This window comes from Rhinoderma darwinii, chromosome 2, assembly GCF_050947455.1.
Source record: "Rhinoderma darwinii isolate aRhiDar2 chromosome 2, aRhiDar2.hap1, whole genome shotgun sequence".
NCBI classification, from domain to species: Eukaryota; Metazoa; Chordata; class Amphibia; order Anura; family Rhinodermatidae; genus Rhinoderma; species Rhinoderma darwinii.
In genome coordinates, this window is record NC_134688.1 from 292,122,448 (window position 1) to 292,147,595 (window position 25,148).

General features: G+C 41.5%; 1 protein-coding gene across 3 annotated transcripts in view; it reads right to left on the bottom strand.

Moving 5' to 3' along the window:
• The window catches only part of LOC142741191 (uncharacterized), a 91,209-nt gene extending 66,520 nt beyond the window's left edge, over positions 1–24,689 (bottom strand). The window contains exons 1-3 of one of the 3 annotated variants that reach the window (XM_075850583.1): positions 24,589–24,689; positions 23,245–23,315; positions 22,697–22,733 (exon numbers count right to left, since the gene is read on the bottom strand). The gene's annotated coding sequence lies outside the window, so the exon portion shown is untranslated. Of the gene's footprint in view, positions 1–21,189; positions 22,449–22,696; positions 22,734–23,244; positions 23,316–24,588 lie in introns of those variants that run through there. The other 2 variants (XR_012881028.1, XM_075850582.1) reach the window with 2 other exon arrangements.
• Between the last annotated feature and the right edge of the window lie 459 nt (positions 24,690–25,148).

Here is a 25,148-nt window from a genome sequence, read left to right on the forward strand (position 1 = left end):
TGTGTAGAAGTAGTGTGAATTCATGGCGTACATCTGTCTGTGTAAGATGAGGAAGCTGAATGCTGTGTAGTGAACCTGCAATGAACTGTGTATTGTTATAGGTCTGTTGAAAATGTTATTTATTATTTGGCTGTTGTGTAGAAACTGTTAAGGATCAAAGGGGAATGTTTTCCTGTTGCCTGCTTGCTCTACGATAGTCGAGTGCCGGGGACGCCTGGTTCGGCGTGGTACTATGTGTCCGTAGGTGACATAGTCTGTCCGAAGGTGACAGAAAGGTACTACAAACTGCCCGTAGGTGGCAGAATCTGTCCGTAGGTGACAAAGGTTGGTTGGATATTCGTAGGTTATATCCTGTAGTACTTCTAGTACCACAAGGACTACTGTGGTTTAGTCCTGATAATGGAGAACTTGGAGAGCAGAGCAACAGGGGAAGCTCCGTAGTGTGATGTACAGCCAAAGATTATTGTGACTAACATGGGAAGAAAACGCTATAACAACTAAAAGGGGTTCTGTAATAATAGGTTCTTTGTCAGGATTGTAGTAGTCAAATGAATATATATGAAAGTGCATGTGAGACGTGTGATAAAGGGTGTATATACCATTACCCAGTGCACTAGGGGAAACGTTGAATGTTGTTTTGAATAATCATTGATACACTTTTAGCACACACTGCCAGCTTGAAATATTGTGTGCAAGGGTCCTTAGTAACAACAAGTTGTATGCATTGTCAGACTGGCATAAGGTGGGAATCAGTACAGACTGATTTCTAACACACATTTGATAATCTGGCATGGACTTTTGATGTAGTATAACATCCAAGTCAGTCAGTCTGTATTAATATAACACCGGTGGAAATTAATACCGTTGTAACATAACAATCTGTGTTCAAAGCAAAGAATGACCCACCCACAGAGTGAATGGCTGAGTGGGGAGGATGAGATATAAGTCAAATGAGTTGATATTTCAAAAATATAGGTGGATGTTAATAAATGGCTGTTTGTGAATGGACAGAGACAGAAAATGAATCCGGAGTGCTGCATATAAGGAATTGATGATGATGATGATGATAACGACAAATATCGATTGTGACGGAGAGGGGCTGTGTGATGTAACATGTGTGTGATATAACATGTGCAGTGTGAAGTCTGAAAAGCAAACTGATATAAGCTTATATATAGAGCATGGACTGATGAGACAAGTGATTACAATATTGCACTGATTTTAGATCTATATTGTATGTCCTCATTTTTAATAGCAATACTGTGTAAAATTTTTAGTGTTTTGTGTATAGGGTTAAATTGGAGTCATTTTAGAAAAGCATTGGCCTGAAGAAAAGGGGGGTTATATGTGTGACAGGAGAAGGCCGCTCGCTGGTTGCAGTGGTTAGGAATGTTTCTTATCTTTGCACATGCGCTGTTGTCCGTAAGTACCGAGTGTGTAAAATATTATGTCAGAATTTGTCTGCATATAAGACAAAAGGTACGCTGCATATTTATGTTACGATGTGATAAGATTTAACGTTGGGATGTTTTGAACTTAATTCAAATGAATTAAAATACAGATATTGTGAGACATGGGGTCTTGAAGATGTATGTACCCCTACTGTTCCCTACTCCCACATATAGTTTATTGGTGTGCAGTAATTAATATTAGCAAATATATTATTTTCTGTTTTATTGGATAAAGAATTATAGTTGTTATTTTTGTTTTTACATATGCATAGGAAGTGCTATAGTACTGACTAAATGTCATTTTTGAAAATGTATGAGGTTTTAAAAGTAAATGTTTGCAAGGTATCTAAAAGAACATGCTGTTTTGCCAGGAGAAAGTCACTTTTGTTTTAGGCTATTGTGTATTAAAAGGGGCAAACTAGTGCCCTCAGACAGAGTGCCCAACCTTATTAGTTTGAGATATGTAGTTTTGAACCCTGCTACATTACTTTCGCAGAGTCCAAAAAGGAGGGAGTAGTGATGAGACTGATCAGGTACAATTTTATTTTGTTTGGAATTAATGAATCTGGTTTGAGGAGGTCTACAAAATGTGTACGAGACCCCAATGAGTAATCCACATTAAATGTGTATGACAGTAACCTAAATTTTGAGGTTTTTCTGTGTAGATTTTTCCAGAATGGTAAATATGGCACTGGGTATGCTGTGCTGTAGTCTCCACTCAATATGAGGTATTGTGTAAGAGACCAGGAGTCCTTACAGATTTAGTTGGGAAGGAGGTGAAAATGATCTGAATATTGTTAATTTTATGCCAGATTTTTAGTAAAAATATTTTTATTGTGGTATTAATCAAGTATTTACAGAACCTGATAAAAGTGAGATTTACAAATATTCGGGATTATCAGATGAGTGTGGAGAAGTGTATAATATTTGTTTTTATTTTTGAGAATGAAGATGCCACCCCTTTGAAATGTTCTATCGATATGTGACATGGGTTTTTTTTAATGTAAATTTGTAATGTAGAAATACTTGATCATATACAGTATGTACAAGACAGGATACGAGGCACGAGGTAAATTATCCAGAAACCACTCTCACCTTCTCGTTCATCTCAAGGAGCGGAGCTGGAGGTGCTCGCTGAGGCTTGTAACCTGGCAGAAGGTAAGACGACCGACATTTACACTGACTCTAGGTACGCTTTTGGCATCGCCCACAATTATGGACCCATTGGTAGTAGGAACTTTATTGGATCATCGGGTAAAACAATTGAGAGCGTAAGAGATGACAGACCTGGCAAATAGAGTATGTGAAGCCAGGTGTCAGTAAATTGGCTTGTCCCTGGATACAATAATGCCACCACTAGGTTTGAAGCAGCCCGCATGATATGCGCACGGCATGACATAGGTAAAACAGCAAAGCTACCTGTGAAAAGTGCAGCCCGGCCAGATTACCTGTCCCAGTGACTGCAGAACATACAACTACCCGAGGTAGAAGTGTATGACGCGGTACTCGTGTGTGTAGACCTGTTCTCAGGGGGGCCTGAAGCCCGGCCTGTATCTTCCCCACTGCAGAAGTTGTGTGTAGTGACAGGGGAATCGTTTTTATCCCAAGTATTGAAGTGGTGTTTGTACAATAAGATATCAGCAGTTCTCTAGATGTTATTCCAAATTTAGTTTGTTTAATAAGGGTATTCAAGAAGTGTTGTGGGAATATTAAATACTGAGGTTAAGTTTTATGTAAAGTTCTGGACCAGCGTGCCTTAGCATTGGACTATTGGAGGCGTCAGTATTATGTTTGTGTAAATGATAACTTCTCAGTGCAAGTAGATTCCCATTTGAAAATATTTTTGTTGTGAAAGGAAAATTTTAGAGCAGAGAATTCTGTGCAGTATATAGATATATAAATAAAAAGAAGAAGAATCAGTTTGTATGTATCAGTTTTACTTACTGCCCAGTGTGAACGTTTAACATAAATATGTAATTGTTGATCAGATAATTCAATTGAATTATCTGATTAAGATCAATTAATGGTTATCCGATTAAAAAGATTGTTCTCCACAGGAAGAGTTCAACTGGGAGCGGAAGGCGTGAAAATCAGATTCTAACAGAATTTGGACGGATAAAGGAAGGTAAACCGGTAGCATCTAAGGCACTCTTGATGGCACTTGCATTGATGGTGTGACCTCACATATGCCCCAAGATTGCAAGGATCGATGTGGTAAGATCTAATTGGTATGTCCCAGGTTTTACAGCTGTTGCTGCTAAATTCTGTTAGAGCTGTTTGATATGCCTACAGAACAGTCCTGGCAGACCGGTGCCAACCTCATCCTACCCGCCTCCCACGAAGAGAACAGACCTTGGGAGGCCTTCCCAGGTAAAACGAACCAGAGTAGGGGGAGAATATTGGTTTGAGACACTTGTCAGATAAAACGTATGGTATCTGTGTATATTTCTGTGAGTAGAAGCTGTTAAAAGTAATCAGCTCAGAATAAGGTATAAATCCTGCTGAAAACACCAAGTGCAAATATAATGTACCAAGTAAATACACATCTTCTAGGTAACTGTCCAGTGGAACAGAGAAGTTTTTCTTACATAAAGGCGTTTGTTTGATGTAGTTTAAGGGCCTGTCATTATTATTGTATGTACTTAGAACAACGTTTATAGTGTATGCGGATGATGTTATCACAAGATTAGCATTTATTTTAACAATTGACAAGGGTTGGGGGTCCCCAGCAAGTGCCAGTAAACATGAACTAGAAGACTTTTAATATGATGAACTCCATCACTGAGATGCGGCAGGTGCAGCCTGAGCCAGTACAACGCATTTGTCATGAACTGACGGAAGTGTCACAATTCTAAGCAGCCATGCAGACAAGTAACTTGCCAGAGGAAGAGGATAGATACGGAGGGTTTGTGGTAGTCACAATAAAACTCCACTAATCCGTCTACGTGGGATCTCACCCCAGGCTCACAGCATGAGGTGCTATGTATAGCCCGGTGACTTATACTAAAAGAGACGGTGTCAGACAGATGAGAAGGACCAAACCAAGTCCTGATGACATCAGCAAAGATCAAAGTAAAGCAAAGACCTGAGTGAATCCGTCAGCAGTAGCAGAAGACAGAAGAAGAAGAGGACGATGATGTAAGGACTTGCAATGAACTGATGGGACCCAAAACCTGAGAGTTGATAGCATTATATTATTATTTGAGGCCCTATTGTTTATATTGTCTGAGGTTTATAATTATAATGTATGTAAACATGCCACGGTACTGTAAATTACGATCTGTGGAGGTATGAGATGAAGGTCACTGGTTGTTGTCACTCATAAGTAAGAAGTACATGGCAGCAATGAGAACCCTGAGGTTATGTTACCTGGGTGTCTTTAGGTTTGGGGAAGATGTTGCCCACAACCTGTTATATCTGCAGGGGTAATAGTCCCATTAGTACAGTAAGTGACAGTGCGACAATTATGACTAATACAAGTACCATAGAGGAGAAGTTTGGATTCTTGCCAATATTAGTAGGTTTAACAGTAAAAAATGCTCATAATATAGAGAAAGTGGCCGACAGATTGGACACTGTTACAGATTATGTGTTTGATGTTTTGAACTCTGCCCAAGGGGGTATGTGCATGGGCCAAGTAGTTGATACAGCCTGTTGCCATTATATAGACCCTACTGGCATTAGGCAGGACAAGTATAACCGTAAATAAAGCTGAGAAAATAAAGTAAGAGTTCAGGAAAGCCAATTCTAAAAATGATTGGAACCTGGAGTGGCCAGATTGCTTGTCGTGGCTCAATCCCTCTAACTGGTTTAAGGATGTTGGGGGATGGGTAATGGGTCTGCTCTAGAGTGTCCTGCAGGTTTATTATGTATTGCATTATATTTGCTTCTGAGGCTCATATTTTGAGGCCTGACAAAACTTTGGCAATGCTTCACAGCAAAGGTTAAAATGATTACCCGCCATACTGGATCTTTTGATCAAGTGTACCCTATGAGTGAAACAATTATGGGAAGGAATTTTGTTGAAATGACCAGGGGATGAGGTGAAACGGTTAGGTAAGTCCTCAAGGGGGGATAAGCCCTCCTTTAAGTACCTGGCTTGGATGCAAAATGTCCTCATATAAACAAAAGGTGGGAAATGTGAAAGTGATTAGAATATGTTTAAAAGATAACATTTTGCATGGACTCCATTTTGTATGGTAGGCGTCCATTTTGGATCGTTGGAATCCATCTTTTGGCCTGAAGGAGCCATCTTGATATTAATAAGTAAAAAGTAATATGTCAGCAGATGTCCTGAAGCAATTCTATGTTATGTGTTCTTGAATTGAATGTTTTATTACTCTTGTAAGGAGCAGATCAAATAGCCTTGGTCGAATGAACAATGACATTGTTTACCATGAGGGAAGGGGATTCAGCCCTCTGTTTAAATGATTTAAACTTATCTGCAGTCTCCATTCTCTAGTGAGATAAGAAGTAGACACATTAACTTGTGTATCTGAAATGTGTGTCTTCTCCATGGGACAAGGTTCAGGCCACCTGGGGCTTGGAGGGTGAAGAATTATTATAATGCATTGAAATATTCTCATTGGCTGAATCAGAGTCATTATCATATTGTAGATGATTGGCTGAAACCAAAGCCTACACCTTTCCTGTCATTATACTTATATACTTGTTTGGATCAATAAAGATCATAGAAGGATTTTGAGCATACAAGCATGGTCTCTTGTGTCATCTTTTCTCTCAGATATATATATCTATTACCTATGAATTGGAAACTGGATAAATGACTGGAGGGCGGGTATCGGTTGACATATCCATTACAAATTTCAGTCTAATATATTTTGGCCCATGATTGCGTTAACACTCTAATTGATTATGAATTTACTAATTAATTGTCCTAGTCCATCTATAAAATCATATAGATATATATTTATATACTATGTGTGTGTGTGTGTGTGTGTGTATATATATATATATATATATATATATATATATATTGTAGCAGTGCAGCTACTGGACAGTGCAGAAACTCAGGTTTTAAGCAACCATGGAGCATGTACAGCAGAGAGGGTTTTCTCTGCTATTGCTTGGGTGTAAAGCCTGGAATAGGGCCTGGTTTGCTGGAGTGTGAAGGAGAAAGGCGGGCTTCCACTACATAAAGACAGTCCATGTCTTGGGCTGTCTGATGAGCCTAGTTAGGCTTCACCTGAGACGGCTCTTTAATTCAGGTGTGTACAGTTCACACAGGGCTATCAGTCTGGGGAAGACAGGTACGCTAGCCTGTGAGAGTCACCACCGTGTGAGGTAAAGCTGTGAAGGTTTTGAGGTGCTGGGCACAAGGCTCAGTGTCACATAGTGAGGGACACTGAATGTGTTAGTTAGAGGCTGGACGGCCTAGGGTTTATTTTGTATGTTTATTGTTGTACCACTGATTGCTGTTGTGAAGACAATAAAGCTAGCTGCGGCTGGTTTAAACCTTTTACTCAAGGAGTTGGAGTGAACTTTCTATGTGTGCCAACCATCTCACCTGGGAGATGGCGATCCCATCAGCTAAGTGGTCCCCAGGATGTCACAATATATATATATATATGTATATATATATATATATATATATATATATATATATATATATACACACACACACACACACACACACACGTAATATATATTATATATAGACATATATTTGAAATTTGTTAATACTAAAAATTAATAATTAGGGATGTTATATATCTATAACATCATATAGATATATACGTACATGTAATATATACGTATACACACTGTAATGACGGGGGTGGGGAGACAGATAAGTGAGCCCTAATCTACCCACCACTCAGTCCCTGCCTACTTGCAACGACCCGCCCTAGGCGACGGGGTACAACTGGGCGACGGTCCCTACGCTCAATAAGTGCACAACAGACAAACAGACAAGGGTACACAGAGCTAGGGGGAGAAAGGGCAGTTGCCCACGGCAACACCGTGAGCAACAAGGGAAGTGAACAAGCCGAGTCAAACCAGGAGAGTACGAGGTGCCAAACGCAGAGCAGAAGAGTAGTAAACAAACCGAGTCAAACCAGGAGTGTACGAGGTACCAAACGCAGAGCAGGAGAGTAGTTAGCAAGCCGGGGTCAATAAGAAGCAAGGACAGTGGTACAAGAAGCTGCAGCAGGGCCAGTAAACCAAACGAGAAGAATCACAAGCAAAGGAGGAACAGGAAAGGCAGGTATAAATAGACAGAGGGCGGGAGCTAGCTCCGTCTGGCCAGGCTGTGATAGGTTCTCCCACTCCTAAGCCTGCCACCCTGAGTGGTGGAAGATGGAGTCAGTATCACAGACATAGAAGCAGGTGCAGACTGATTATCTATGGGCGTTAACCCCGAAGCTGTGCCTGGCAGATCCTTTACTCACACATAATCTTATATAAATCTCTTCATATATTTTACACGTCTGTAAATTCCAAATACATTGATTCATTGTTAGGGTTGTTCATAAATGTATTATTTATTAGGGTTGTCATAATTTAGTTGTGATTTAATTAATTACATATATAGCTATAATGTTGAATAGATATATGCACACGTTTTATATATACAGTGAAGGAAATAAGTATTTGATCCCTTGCTGATTTTGTAAGTTTGCCCACTGTCAAAGACATGAACAGTCTAGAATTTTTAGGCTAGGTTAATTTTACCAGTGAGAGATAGATTATATTTAAAAAAAACCAGAAAATCACATAGTCAAAATTATATATATTTATTTGCATTGTGCACAGAGAAATAAGTATTTGATCCCCTACCAACCATTAAGAGTTCAGCCTCCTCCAGACCAGTTACACGCTTCAAATCAACTTGGTGCCTGCATTAAAGACAGCTGTCTTAAATGGTCACCTGTATAAAAGACTCCTGTCCACAGACTCAATTAATCAGTCTGACTCTAACCTCTACAACATGGGCAAGACCAAAGAGCTTTCTAAGGATGTCAGGGACAAGATCATAGACCTGCACAAGGCTGGAATGGGCTACAAAACCATAAGTAAGACGCTGGGTGAGAAGGCGACAACTGTTGGTGCAATAGTAAGAAAATGGAAGACATACAAAATAACTGTCAATTGACATCGATCTGGGGCTCCATGCAAAATCTCACCTTGTGGGGTATCCTTGATCCTGAGGAAGGTGAGAGCTCACCCGAAATCTACACGGGGGAACTTGTTAATGATCTAAAGGCAGCTGGGACCACAGTCACCAAGAAAACCATTGGTAACACATTACGCCGTAATGGATTAAAATCCTGCAGTGCCGGCAAGGTCCCCCTGCTCAAGAAGCCACATGTACAGGCCCGTCTGAAGTGTGCAAATGAACATCTGGATGATTCTGAGAGTGATTGGGAGAAGGTGCTGTGGTCAGATGAGACTAAAATTGAGCTCTTTGGCATTTACTCAACTCGCCGTGTTTGGAGGAAGAGAAATGCTGCCTATGACCCAAAGTACACCGTCCCCACTGTCAAGCATGGAGGTGGAAACAGTATGTTTTGGGGGTGTTTCTCTGTTAAGGGCACAGGACTGGTTCACCGCATCAATGGGAGAATGGATGGAGCCATGTACCATCAAATCCTGAGTGACAACCTCCTTCTCTCCACCAGGACATTAAAAATGGCTCGTGGCTGGGTCTTCCAGCACGACAATGACCCGAAACATACAGCCAAGGCAACAAAGGAGTGGCTCAAAAAGAAGCACATTAAGGTCATGGAGTGGCCTAGCCAGTCTCCAGACCTTAATCCCATCGAAAACTTATGGAGGGAGCTGAAGATCCGAGTTGCCAAGCGACAGCCTTGAAATCTTAATGATTTACAGATGATCTGCAAAGAGGAGTGGGCCAAAATTCCATCTAACATGTGTGCAAACCTCATCATCAACTGCAAAAAACGTCTGACTGCTATGCTTGCCAACAAGGGTTTTGCCACCAAGTATTAAGTCTTGTTTGCCAAAGGGATCAAATACTTATTTCTCTGTGCAAAATGCAAATAAATATATATAATTTTGACAATGTGATTTTCTGTTTTTTTTTAAATATAATCTATCTCTCACTGGTAAAATTAACCTAGCCTAAAAATTCTAGACTGTTCATGTCTTTGACAGTGGGCAAACTTACAAAATCAGCAAGGGATCAAATACTTATTTCCTTCAATGTATATATATATATATATATATATATATATATATATATATATATATATATACATATATATTTATATATATATATATATATATATATATATATATATATATATATATATATATATATATGTATATATATACACATGCAAACATTCATATAAATTATTAATTTTATTAATTCTACATATCAAATAATTGATAGGGTCGTTCATAAAGTTATTAATTATTAGTCGTTCAACAATTGATTAGTTGTAAAGATTCAATTGATTATATATGTATACGTAATACAGTTCTATTAATTCTAGATACTAATTGATTAATTGTTAGGGTCGTTTATAAATTTATTGATCAATTGATTAGTGGACTTTTTCTTTGTTACTTTTATTAAAATTGTTACAAAAAATAAGTTTAAAAAAATACGTAAAAAAATGGCACGCAAGTTATATACCGCTGAAGAGGCATTTGCTCTCTTGGATTCTGATGGGAATGTCACTTTTGGGGGGTTTCTGCTGTTTTGGTCCCTCCAGGGCGTTGCAAATGCGACATGGCACCGAAAACCATTATAGCAAAATTTGAGCTCCAAAAGCAAAATGGCGCTCCTTCCCTTCTGAGGGCTGTAATGTGTTCAAACATAAGTTTATGACCACATGTGGGGTATTGCCGTAATCAGGATAAATTTCTTTACAAATGTTGGGGTGCTTCTTCTCCTTTATTCCTTGCAAAAATTAAAAATGTCTGTTTCTTCAGAAGAAATGTAGATTTTCATTTTCAAAGACTAATTCCAATAAATTCAGCAAACAACCTGTGGGGTTAAAATGGCTCACTATACCACTAGATAAATTCCTTGAGGGGTGTAGTTTCCAAAATGGGGTCACTTTTTGGGGGTTTCCACTGTTTAGGCACCACAAGACCTCTTCAAACCAGACATGGAGCCTAAAATATATTGTAATAAAAAGGAGGCTTCAAAATCCTCTAGGTGCTCCACACTAGGGCCATATGTGGGATATTTCTAAATACTGCAGAATCTGGGAAATAAGTATTGAATTGCGTTTCTCTGGTAAAACCTTCTGTGTTACAGAAATGTTTCTATTACAAATGAATTTCTGCAAAAAAAATTACATTTGTAAATTACACCTCTACTTTGCTTTAATTCCTGTGAAACGCCTAAAGGGTTAAGAAACTTTCTTAATGCGGTTTTGAATACTTTGAGGGGTAAAGTTTTTAAAATGGGTTGATTTATGGGGCGTTTCTAATATATATGGCCCTCAAACCCACTTCAGAAATGAACTGGTCCATGGAAAAATAGGTTTTGGAAATTTCTTGAAAATGTGTGAAATTGTTGCTAAAGTTCTAAGCCTTGTAACGTCCTATAAAAATAAAAGGACGTTCAAAAAACTATGCAAACATATAGTAGACATATGGGAAATGTTATATAGTAACTATTGTGTGTGGTATTAATATCTGTTTTGCAAGCAGATACATTCAAATTTAGAAAAAAATCTAATTTTTTGCAAATTTTCTCTAAATTTTTGTGCTTTTCACAAATAAATATTGAATTTATCGACCAATTTTTTTCACAGACGTAAAGTACAATATGTCACGAAAAAACAATCTCAGAATTGCTTGGATAGGTAAAAGCATTCCAGCGTTATTACCACATAAAGTGACACATGTCAGATTTTAAAAAATCACCTGCGTCCACAAGGCCAAAACAGGCTGCGTCCTGAAGGGGTTAAAGAAGTGCAAATCAAAAATTGAAAATTTGACCTGGACACAGGGATATCAATGACCCTTGGTCATGAAAGAGTTATCAACCGTCCCCTTTTCATCTTACCCATTCAGCTCTGTTATAGATCTTGCAGGTTAGATACTACAGCAATGTTGGATTCTAGGCCAACAGGAAATTTCATGGACATTAACTACTTCCCGTCGCAGCCATTTTTCAACAGCCGACACGCTCGTTCTATGGAGCGGGTTCAGCCCGTGGGCCCGCCCCATCCTCCCCCATTCGACCTCCGCCATATATAAACAGCGAATGTCGGGAAGGGGGTAAGTTTACCTTTGATAATCATATTGACCACAGTCCAAGATCTTTTCTGGTGGAAATGGTGACAGTTGAAGGGTCATCTTTAAGCTCTGGTCCAGTTACTCATGAAACTATTAAACTGGAGTTAATAATTGATCGTGAACTTCGTGAGAGGAACACAGAAAAGACCAACACATAAAAGCTTTCTGAACTTTATAAAGAATTTAAAGATGTTTGTGACAAGAAGAATGCAGACCAACTATCTCCTCACTGTCCTTATAATTGTCCTATTGAACTTTACCCTGGGGCTGTCATAACTTGTGGAGGCATCTATCCACTTTCTGAATAGGAATTAAAGGCTCTTGATTAATATGTCAAGGAGAAATTAGTCAAGGCATTCATATGCCTATTCTCTTCAACCAGCCATTGTATTCTGAAGGAACACAGATTGTCTATTTTCAAACCATCTTTTTTGCAAAACAAAACTTGGAAGAAGTTTCCGATTTTATACTGACACACCTGTCTCAGCGCTGGATCCATTCCTACACCTTTTCTGGTCTTTCAGTGCTTAGGCTGCATTTACCCAGTTAAAGATTTATTTATTTTTTTACCTTTGCTCCTATCTTAGTTCATCCTAATCCAGATTTACCAGTGGGAGCAGTGTTGTCTCAAAGAGTTGGTGATAAGCAGTTGCTTCACCCATGTGCCTTTTTATGATGCTAATTTTGATCCCCTGAAAGAAACTATGACATTGGAAATAAAGAATGATTAGCAATAAAGGAGTCGTTCACAGAATGGAGGCCTTTTCATGAAGCAGCTTCTCACTCTGTGCAAGTTCTCACTGACCTTTGAAATCTAAAGTTTATTAGATCAGCTAAGGCCCCATGCACACGAACGTGCTTTTGCGGCCACAATTCCCCAGAAAATCCACGGGAGAATTGCGGCCCCATTCATTTCTATGGGGCCATGCACACGATCGTAGTTTTTACGGTCTGTGCATGGCCCGGGAGCCCGCACCGCAGAAAGAAAGGACCTATCTTATTACGGCCGTCTTCTGCAGTCCGGGCTCATTGAAAATAATGGCCACGGCCATGTGCATGTCCCGCGATTTGCGGGCAGCTCGCGGCTGACAGTCCGCAGCCGGCCGACCCGAAAATCACAGCCGTGCACATGGCTACGGTCGTGTGCATGAGGCCTAAGAGTCTTTCTGGAAAGATAAACTATAATTTTTGCAAGTTTCAATTTTGTTGTTTCCTTCAGACCTGGATCCTATAACAAGAAAGCAGATGCTATGTCCAGGATGTTCTCGGGGACCTTGCAGAATTACACTCCTGAGACCACCATTCTACCTGCACAGAACTTTGTGGGGGTTACCTTTTCCAGATAAATACTACAGCGCATCAAAGAAGGTTTTAAAGGAGAAACTTTACTTGCTAATCCTCCAAGAGACATACCTTTACTTCTCAAAAATGGGGGTCTGGACTTTTGGTCAATGTCTCTTAAGGCTGCTTGACTGGTGCTTTTTTTTATGTCTAGTCCATGACTCTAGATCTGCAGGTCACATGGGAGCACATGAGAATGAGGAATTATTATGTCGCTCTTTTTAGTGGCCAAGATACCAAGTTGATGTTCAAAAACCTTGTACTTTGCCCCTAGGATTATTTTAGTCTCTTCACATTCCTTCTCGTCCTTGTGGTCTATTTCTATGGACTTTATAATAGAACTACAATCATCTAAGGACATGTGGTTTCTTACTGTGGTGTCCAGTTAACTTATAAGTATTTCAACTACCCACTGCCTTTGATTCACAGACTCATGGACAATCTGAGAAACTGAAAAAAAAAATCTTTGTGGGGTGGAATAGGAAAAAACTGTGATTCCTCAATCTTTTAGGGGGTTTAGTTTATAAAGCGTTCACTGTGTGGTAAAAACGTCATGTTAAGTTTATTTTGCAGGTCAATACGATTACGGCGATACCAAATTTTTTTTTATTTTTATGTTTTACTTCGTTTACAGGGAAAAAATAAATTGTTAAAAATAAAATTTGAGTTAGAATTTTCTTCTTTTCCGTCAATTGAGCGATGTGAGGGCTTAATTTTTGCAGGGCGAGCTGTAGTTTTGTATTGGTACCATTTTTGGGTACATGAGACTTTTTGATCACTTTTTGTTTTATTTTATGTGGGAGATGAAGTGACCAAAAAACAGCTATTCTGGCATTTTTTATTTTTTACAGCATTCGTAGTGCGGGCTAAATAATGATCTATTGTAATAGTTCAGACATTTACACATGCGGCAATACCAGTTATGTTATTTTGTTTACGTTGTGTTTGGGGAAAAATGGGAAAAATAATTTTACTGTATTTAACCTTTTTTTACTAGTCCCCCTAGGGGACTTAAAACAGCTTACACAATATAGTGCAATATAATTGCAGTATATATTTACTAGTATAGAAAACCCGTTACACGGGTTTGCTAGCAAAAGGAATGCAGTGGTCTGTTAATATATATAAATGCTCACCATAGCTGCCCCCACACCCTATAATGCACCCCATAGCTGCCCCCACACAGTATAATGCACCCATAGATGCCCCCACACAGTATAATGCCCCCCGTATCAGCTCCTCCCACAGTATAATGCCTCTCATAGCTGCCCCCACAGTATAATGCCCCTTCATAGCTGCCCCACACAGTATAATGCCCCCTTAGATTCCCCCACACAGTATAATGCCCCCATAACTGCCCCCACAGTATAATGCCCCCCATAGCTACCCCCACAGTATAATGCATCCTATAGCTGCCCCCACACAGTATAATGCCTCCCATAGCTGCCCCCACACAGTATAATGCCCCCATAGCTTCCCCATACAGTATAATGCCCCCAATAGCTTCCCCCTCACAGTATAATGCCCCCCATAGCTGCCCCCACACAGCATAATCTCCCCTCACTCCCATACACAGTATAATGCTCCCCTCCTTCCCATACATAGTATAATGCTCCCCTCCCTCCCATACACAGTATAATGCCCCCATGTCCCTCCCATACACAGAATAATGCCCCTCCCTCCCTCCCATACACAGTATAATGCCCCTCCCTCCCTCCCATACACAGTATAATGCCCCCTCCCTCCCATACACAGTATAATGGCCCCTCCCCCCATACACAGTATAATGCCCCCCTCCCCCTTACACAGTATAATGCCCCCCTCCCCCTTACACAGTATAATGCCCCCCTCCCTCCCATACACAGTATAATCCTTCCTCTCCCTCCCACACACAGTATGGACTTCTGTCAGCCCCGTCACTCTGTGTTAGGAAAGCTTTTTAGAATTGTTATCGATACTGTTCAAATGGAATGCAGTCTCTCTTTGTATAAATTGTAGGATTTGAAATGGCTGGTAGGGCAGTGTCGGAGAGTAAAAAAAAAGTTCAGATTTACCAGATTCAGTCCCTGCTGGGCAAGATGAATTCTACCTGCAGGATCTAGCCCATTGTGCAAGTCTTTTGCAGGTGTTTGGCTATGGCTACAGCGGGTGTGGTGGTGCCTCACCATTTTATCTGTCTCTCGGGTGATGTACGGGCCAATTTAGTGGTTTGTGAACATTTTTTAGATCCGTACAATGAGCGTTTCATGTGGATTGATCCTGTGGTAGGCAGTGAGGCATTAGAGCTCTACACCAATACTGACACATCGGGGGCTTGTGGCTATGGCACTTACTTTAAAGGGCAATGAAAGTGCACGGGCCAGTGGCCGAATTGTTGATAGCTGGCGGGGTTGGTATCCAACCTTACTGTAACGTCCATGGTCGTTGACTATGAACTCATCCCATCCTGTCGACACCCTTCTCTCCAGAGATCTCTGCACATGCAGCCGTCCTGTTCTGCAGCCACCACTAGGGTGCACTCGCGAGCTCAGTCCTTAGGGAGCCAGAGCGCACACATGTGTGAGATTGAGCTGATTGCTCCCTGGACTATAAGAATGGCTCTGCCCCTCCCTGCATTGCCTGAGCTTTGTTGTCGTTACCCAAGTCTTTCTTTGCAAATAGTCTCCTAAGCGTTTTCCAGTTCCCAGTATTTTCCCTTTCCCGTAACCTGTATCCCGTGCTATCCTGGTCCAAGTACCGTATTGAGTTGGAGTCGTGCTGCTCTGACTGCGCCTGTCTTTCTACACCATGCCTGGTGCCTGCCTACTGCCTAGTCACAGCCAAGCCTGTCTTTCTACTGTCTGAGCTACCACAGGTATACCTATACAAACCATAGACTGTGAGCTGTGTCCTGTTGGCCATCTGCCATACCGTTAAGGCGGTACGGCGGTACGGCCCAGTGGGTCCACGTACCCAACGTGACACTTGATCTTTTTGAATTGTTCCCCATTGTGGTTGATGGTAATCTGGGGAGAGAAGCTGAGATATCGCCGGGTCCGTTTTGTTGTGACAACATGGGTATAGTGCAGGCGATTAATAATCAGTTGGCTAAGTCTACTCCTGTATTGCGGAATCTACAGTACTTGGTTCTGCAGGGCTTACTGCTCAATTCATTGGTTGTGGCGGTGCACATTCCAGGTATTCATAAGTTGTGTCTGATTCTTTCGCTTGCCTACAGTGGGACAGGTTTCATGTGTTGGCGCCGGAGGTGGAGCGATGCAAGATTCCTTGTCCCAAACAGCTGAGGAGCGTGGTCTTGGGGTGGCAACAGGAATGATCCTGTGTTCTTTGAGTGATGGTACCTGGTGAGCATATAAGAAGGCAGGGGCGTAGCTAGGGGGGGCAGGCGGGGCAGGTGCCCCGGGCGCAACTTAGAGGGGGGTGCCAGAACCACCTCCTCCTGCACTATAATTGAACCTGTGTCTATAGGACACAGGTACAATTAGAAGCAATGAATAGCCGGGTACGTTCCGTTCCCGGCTATTCAGCTCTTTTGTACCAGAGAAGCGCTATCGCGCTTCCGTCGATGAAAGGCGTTGAGTGATAGGGAAAGTCATCCTGCCCAGCCAATCAGCGCCTTTCATAGACGCTTCGTCAACCCCCAGGAGACCTGCGCAGAAGAGAGCAGGTCCCCATGGCTGCCGGACGGCGTGGGAGTGGGATTAAGATGAGTTTCAATTGTTTATTTTATTGTAATAAAAAGTGTGTGGCATTATCTACAATGGGGGCTTTATCTACAGGGGGGGCTTTATCTATGGGGGGGCTTTATCTACAGGGCGCTTTATCTACAGGGGGGGCTTTATCTACAGGGGGGGCTTTATCTACAGGGGAGCTTTATCTATGGGGGGCCTTATCTACGGGGGGCTATGTCTACAGGGGGGGCTATATCTACAGGGGTGGGCTATATCTACAGGGGCTATATACAGGGGTGGGCTATCTATGGAGCACTATATACAGGGGTGGGCTATCTATGGAGCTCTATATACAGGGGTGGGCTATATCTACAGGGGGGCTATATACATGGGTGGGCTATCTATGGAGCACTATATACAGGGGGGGGATATATCTACAGGGGGCTATATACAGGGGTGGGCTATCTATGGAGCACTAAATACAGGGGTGGGCTATATCTACAGGAGGGGCTATATACAGGGTGGGCTATATCTACAGGGGTGGGCTATATTTACAGGGGTGGGCTATATCTACAGGGGGCTATATACAGGGGTCTGCTATCTATGGAGCACCATATACATGGGTGGGCTATATCTACAGGGGGGCTATATACAGGGGTGGGCTATCTGTGGAGCTCTACAGGGGGCTCTATGGGGGGCACTATCTACAGGGGACTCCATGGCAGGCACTATCTACAGGGGGCACAGTGTGTGTGTGTGGGACACGGTGTATGGCGCTATTATAATTAGAGGTGCAGTGTATGGTGCTATTATATTTAGAGGCATAGTGTGTGGTATAATGAGAACTTTATCTTTATTTATAGGTGTAGAAATGTTTGAAAAGTGAGAAGCTGAAGACATCTGAGCGGCAAACTGCAGAAATGGGCTGTGACCGGGAGAAATCATCATAGAGGTCTGGACCGGATGGAGAAAAATAACTAGAATCTGAGACGTCACCGGTAAGTCACTAATGTAAATGTTTATTCTGCCTCTAATCAGCACTGTAGTCACTGTATGATCTGCAGTGAGATGATGGGTGGTATGATTATGATATGATTTATTTTTTGTGAAACAGCATCTCCCAGCATATCCTTATCATTGTTCGGGCCATGCTGGGAGCTGTAGTTTTACGCCGTACACACCTATATGGCAGGGGTTGCACTAAATTGAGCTGTATTTGTTCTATTGCTGTATTTATGTACTGAGCTTGGTTCTGGTGCTGTGTATAGAACTATATTGCTTGTAAAATGTACAAATGTTTTTATGCTCGAGTTACATAAAAAGAAATGTGGAAAAGAAATGACACGTCATTGATTGATAGAGAAAACAAACACGGCGAGGGGGAAGGAGATGTCGGGAAAGAGGTTGGGGGGGGGGTGCCAAACTGAATCTTTGCCCCGGGTGCTGGAGAACCTAGCTACGCCTCTGTAAGAAGGTGTGGCAAGGGTGGATGTCCTTGTTGGATGGTGTGGGTCCATGTGAGGTGGAGGAAGAGTGGGTGACAGTGGTGCTGTGTTTTGTTGGTCTGTTACATGAGCATGCATTGTCTGCGTTGGATGTGAATGGCCGAATGGTGGCGGTGGCGTTTTGGTTGAAATTGTATGGTGTTGTTGATGCCATAAAAATTTTTTGGGTGAGACAAGCTCTGAAGGGGTATCGCAAAAGGTCTCTTTGCGTGCAAACTCGAAGCGGCTGCTGTATTTTGAGATTTTGGAATATCTAAGTGATTGTGTGTCAAGGGTATGTTTGTCAGTATATGAGCGTTTGTTTTTCTGGGTGGCTTTCTCCCTGGAGTTTTTTGGGGATTTTCGGATTTCCTAATAGGTGGTTGTAAGGCTGGGTTCACACGACCTATTTTCAGGCGTAAACGAGGCGTATTATGCCTCGTTTTACGTCTGAAAATAGGGCTACAATACGTCGGCAAACATCTGCCCATTCATTTGAATGGGTTTGCCGACGTACTGTGCAGACGACCTGTCATTTACGCGTCGTCGTTTGACAGCTGTCAAAAGACGACGCGTAAAAATACAGCCTCGTCAAAAGAAGTGCAGGGCACTTCTTTCAGACGTAATTTGAGCCGTTCTTCATTGAACTCAATGAAGCACAGCTCAAAATTTACGGCTGTCAGAGAAGCCTCGCAAAATGCGAGGAGCAGCATTTCCGTCTGAAACGAGGCAGCTGTTTTCTCCTGAAAACAGTCTGTCCTTTCAGACGTAAATGCCTGCTATCGTGTGCACATACCCTTATTGCTGCAGTCTGTCCGGTGTTGTTTGCGACGGTCCAAAACAAATCAGATTGGCCAGGTGGTGTGGATTGAGATGTGTGAGTTGCGTGGTGCGGAGGTTTGTCGGATGCGGTGTTTGTGGGAGTTCTCGGAAATGGGGCCGGAGTGCCAGGGTCCGTTGCTGGTACATGCAGATGGTCCGTTTTTGTCTCAATATCAATTCATGGCAGTGTTCTGCAGATGTTTGGCGATGTGAGGTTTGCCTAGTGCCGGCTTTAGTTCTCCTTCTATTTGGATTGGGGCTGCGACTGAAGCCCCATTTTGGGGCATGGGTGCCGATAGGATTATGAAAATCGGCCGATGGGAATCCCAACAATTTAGTTTGTATAATAAACTGCACTTGTTATACTGGGTTACTGTTTCGGGGTGTTTGTTTGTAGTAGTGTTTTGTGTGGGTGGTTGTATGTGTTTATATGCTAGTGTATATATTTGCAGCCATCTCCTTCTTCAGGAACCAATGTTGGCTCTGCAGTGGTGATGCAGATTCAGATCATTATGTTCACAGCTGTAGCTGTCTTCTCTTTCGTGGCATTGATTAAGGTACACAAGTTTTACCACTTAGCTGGAAGCAGCCTTCGTAAGGCTCAGGAGGAGTGGACCACAGGTGCTTGGAAAAATCCTCATATCCAGCAAACAGCTCAGAATGCGGCTTTTGCGGCAGCACAGGGTGCCATGATACAACCTGAACCTCAGTACTCTGCCACACCAAATTAAGGATGCTCCAATCAAATGTGAGCTTTTCTCGTGACCCGTCTCCTTAGTGATGTGTCTTGGAGGTGGCTCATGCGCAGCTAGCGCTCAGATGGCCTGGAGTGATGCTCTCGCGGCATCCCGATTGATGCCGCGCATGCGCCGTTGACCAGGGTAGCATTGGTCTATTTGCCACCACATGACCTACACAGCATCCTTTTTGAACAGGGACATGAACACATTTGCTAGTACCCCTTGAAAAAGAAATTTACGTGAAATGCGCGTTGGGGCGCTACACTGGGCACACGGATCACGCTGCACATATGGGTACGCCCCCTTGTTGAGGATAATTATCTACTTAGATCTTTTCCAGCATAATTGATAGGGCAAAAAATATATATGTTTTGATAGTGGAGGTGAATGGCCATTACACTGCTCCTTTGGCGACTCCATTTATGCCCTTCTTCTTTGCGGATATATTTTAATGTCTGTTTATACCCTTTCTATAATCTATGTCTTAGATAATTACCTCATACCTATCTGTGCATATGATCATTGTTATAGTTTCCACTGATGACCACACAGTATTATGTTTTAGGCTTCATTCACATCTGCGCTAGGGCTCCGTTCCGTCTGAGCTTTCCTGACAAACACAAACGGAAACCATAGGTTTCCGTTTCAATCACCATTGATTTCAATGGTGACGGATCCAGTGCCAATGGTTTCCATTTGTCTCAGTTGTCCAAGCGTTTCCGTTATTTTGACGGAATCAATAGCACATTCAAATACAGTATTGATTCCGTCAAATCGATGTAACCCGTGCACAACTGAGACAAACGGAAACCATTGGCACCGGATCCATCACCATTGAAATCAATGGTGATGGAAACGGAAACCTGTGGTTTCTGTTTGTGTCTATCAGGGCTCCGTTCCGACGGAAAGCTCAGACGGAACGGAGCCCTAGTGCAGATGTGAACGAAGCCTTATATGTACTATTTTTGACTACTATATAATTACTTGTGTGTAGCCCATGTATAGGGCTATTGGATTGGATCCTCGATGTAATTTTACCCCCCTATGTTTTGTCAACTAATAAAAATTAAACATTTTCATATTTATATAAAATAGTGTATGACTCCTTGTTCTTCTTTTGTATATAAATGATGTTGTGGAGTTTCTATTTGTTACTACTTAACTCTTTTGGAGGTGTGGTACTGTGTGTGGAATCACCTAGCCAACGTTTTATTTGTCCTGTGAGATATATGTTTATGTGTATATTTTTGTTTCTTGTCTTTCAGGTCTTGACCCTTGATGCCATCAGTTGGGTTAAGGTGGGCATGTGGCTATGGTGCAATGGATTAGGGTGACAGGGAAGTTGTGGAGTCGATTGTTGCAAGAGGTGCAGTTTCATGCTGCTTTAGGGCTCGTCCACACGCTGCGAATTGCCACGTTTTTTCCGGACGGAATTTCGGACAGAAAAAACGCAGCAGAATACAGTAGCAGCATAGTGGATGAGATTTAACAAATCTCTTCCACACACTGAATAAAAAATTGACAAAGTGAAAACAGAGTTTTAGAAATTTTTGCAAATTGGTTACAAATTTAAAACTCACATTTTGCATGGACATAAGTATTCAGACCCTTTGCTATGACACTTGAAATTTAGGTCTGGGAGGCTCCCATTTCTCTAGATCATCTTTGAAGTGTTGCTACACCTTGAATGGAGTCTACCTGTGGTAAATTAATTTGATTGGACATGATTGTGAAAGACACATATAAGATCTCACAGCTGACAATGCATATCTGAGCAAAAACCAAGCCATAAGGAGGAAAGAACTGCCTGTATAGCTCAAAGACAGGATTGTGTGGAGGAACAGATCTGGAGAAGGGTAGACATTTTTTTCTGCTGCACTGTAAGCTCCCAATAGCACAGTGGGCTCCATAATTCTTAGAAGGAAGAGGTTTGGAACAACCAGAACTCTTCTTAGAGCTGGCCGCCCCACCAAACTAAGTAATCGAGGGAGTAGGGCCTTGGTAAAAGAGGTGACCAAGAACTCAATTGTCACTCATGTTGAGCTCCAATATCCTGACTGTAAATGGAAGAAACTTCCAGAAGGTCAACTATCACTGCTCATCACATGGCCAATACTATCCCAACAGTGAAGCATGATGGTGGCAGCATCAAGCTGTGTGGGTGTTTTTCAGCGGCTGGGAGAGGGAGACTGGTCAGGGTTAAGGGACAGATGAATAGAGCAAAGTACAGAGATATTCTTAATGAAAATCTGATCCAGAGTCATCTGGACCGCAGACTGGGCAGAGGGTTCACCTTCGAACAAGACAATAAACCTATGCACACAGCCAAGACAACACAGGAATGGCTTAAGGACTAGTCTGTGAATGTCCTTGAGTGGCCCAGCGATAGCCCTGACTTGAATCCAATCGAACATCTCTGGAGTGACCTGGAAAGGGCTGTCCACTGACGGTCCCCATCCAACCTGACAGTGCTTGAGAGGACCTGCAGAGAAGAATGGCAGAAAATCCCCAAATCCAGGTGTGCAAACCTTGTGACATCATACCCAAGAAGACTGGAGGCTGCTATCGCTGCCAAAGGTGCTTCAACTAAGTACTCCGAAAAGAGATTCCTGCACATATTCATTCAGGTCTCATCCCTAGCATTATGGTAATTATAGCTGTCATCCATTGCCTTTCACGGAAGTTTCCGAGTTTCAACTGAGAAATGTCAGAAAATAAAATGTAAAAAAAATTAGCATTAAGCAGGCCCCCAGACATACAATATAGTTTATTTATTTTATTAGTCCACCAAGTTTCAGGGTCTTAATTATTAACATGTAAAATATATAGTATTAAATATAATCATACATTAGATTTATAGATCAATACATTCAAATATGTTAACAAACAGATTCAATAATACTGTTATTACATAGTAAAAAGTAGAAAAGATCCATGGCACTCACCAGACTCTATTTGAGAAGCAGTCGGCTGATCTTACCTCTAGATTTAAAGAAAGGGGATATAGTAATAGGAACATTAAGCGAGGGTACAGGAGAGCTAGATCTACGCCTCGTACTGATCTCTTTAAATCTAAATTAAGAGAAACTGGCGATCAGAATGTACGGTTTATATCAACTTTTAATGGGCAATGGGATGCAATGAGAACCATTCTGACCAGACACTGGCCTATCTTGAGATCCGAACCACAGTTGGCACAGAGTTTACCAGAGAGACCCCTAATGACTGCAAAGAGAGCAAGAAATCTTAAAGATTTCCTGGTTAATAGTCACTACATACCACAACAAACCTGTCCATTTGGCTCCCGAGGACCCAGAAAAGGTTGTTTTCCATGTGGGGATTGTAAATCATGTGCCAACATTTGCCGTGCAACTGACTTTTCCACGGTTGATGGAAAAAGGAACTTCGAAATTAGGGAGTATATTTCGTGCAGCACCACACATGTGGTGTATTACGCCACATGTGGATGCCCTAAAGTCTACATAGGACTCACCTCCAGAGAACTGCGGGTCCGCACGAGGGAGCACGTAAGGGACATTATGGGAGCAAAAGAGATCGATGACCCTATATTATTAAAGACAATACCAAGACATTTTAAAAAATATCACGGCTGCAGCCCCAAAACATTATTGATACGGGGAATCGAGAGAGTACACTGTGGCATCAGAGGGGGCAATGTGAAGAAGATACTTGCACAAAAAGAGTGCAAGTGGATTGTCCTACTGGGATCAATGAAACCAGATGGACTCAATGAAACGTTAAGCTTCGCCCCTTTCCTCTAATTTTTCTACTGCTGAGTATGTGTTATTAATTATATGTTTTTTAAACTACAATTTTAGATATCCTTCTTCTGATCCCATGTGTCTGGTTACCTTGTTTGGTGGAAGTATGACGCGATCCATTCGAAGTATGAGGAGAATAAAACATTATGAAAAAAAGAAGAATTAGTGGTTCTCCTTGATATGACTACTATTATGTATTTATGTACTATTACCTCTGGACGGCGCCATTGTATTTTTGTGTCTTTTGAGTGTCCCGTGTTTAAAAAGAAAATAGTGGCCTTTTATGACGATTAATCCCCCCTTTTTTTAAAGTATAATAAGGCTGGAGGCCATATCAAGTCGGTCTTTTGATCTATTTATCTATTGATAAATTTTAAGTCTCTAGTGATTTGGATGTATATGGATTTGTGTTTTTATATATATATATATATATATATATATATATATATATATATATATATATATATATATATGTCCTTTATAGATATTATCACTTATCTCTCTGGGAAGTTGGAAATAGTCTCCAGTTTTCCTCCTTTATCACAAACACACACTTTTAGGTATACATATTTATCTTTTTTGTTTCTCTATGCATAGACTCTATAATTCACTTTGATTAATAAATTATCACTGTATTTACACCGTTAGATGTACTTTATTATGTATGAGGGTTTTGTTCTGTCACTATATTTATGCAGATGCAATACTTTGTATGTGCATTTGCATATCATATATTTATATTTATTTTTCACATTGTTCTATTTACTTTAATTCATTTTTTGTCTATGCATTGTATTTAAATATATATATTTTTTTTCTTGTTCTTATATTTTATATTTTTTTTGTACATATATTTTCTTTTATTATATGTCTATCTCTATATATTACTTCTATATTATATGGTAGTATCAAAAATGACAATGACTTATATGATATTTGGCTCTTTAGTCATGGTATGCCATACTGATATAACTATTAGAAACGATTGCCACGATATCATATGCTTTTACGATCTGCTGGGACCTTGATCTTGTTTATTTTCTGAGTCCACTCACCCCCTGGATGACGTGCGCTCGTTGTCTGCTGCGGCTTGCGGCGATGCCCGGCCCCCTCCGGCTCCAATACATGCATTGCGCATGTCCGGAGTTCCCGTGACGCGTCGGGACTCCGGATGTGCGCTACAGCATGTGGGGCCGGATGTGGGGCATGCCTCGCTTCCGGCCGCGTCAGCGGACGAGCGCCGACCTCTGTCTCGGCGGCGATGTGGACTCAGCTATATGTATTCTACACACTATATAAGGACCACACACATTTGGGATCTTATGTACCCCCTGAGGAAGCAACCATTACTGCGAAACGCGCGTTGGGGTTCCCTGTGGCCGATCTAGCACGGACGCACTTAGATACCTTTCATAAATGGGTAAGATTGCTTTTGGATACTGCTCACTACTAAGATACCACCTGTTTCCCCTTGTGATCCTTTGTTGATTTGGCATTTGCCTGCGAATTTGTGAGATTAAAAGGACACTGCGGGTTACTATTATACAATCCACTTTTGGAATGTTACATTGTAGTATCTAGGTGGGTAATATATCTATTTGGCACCCAATACCAT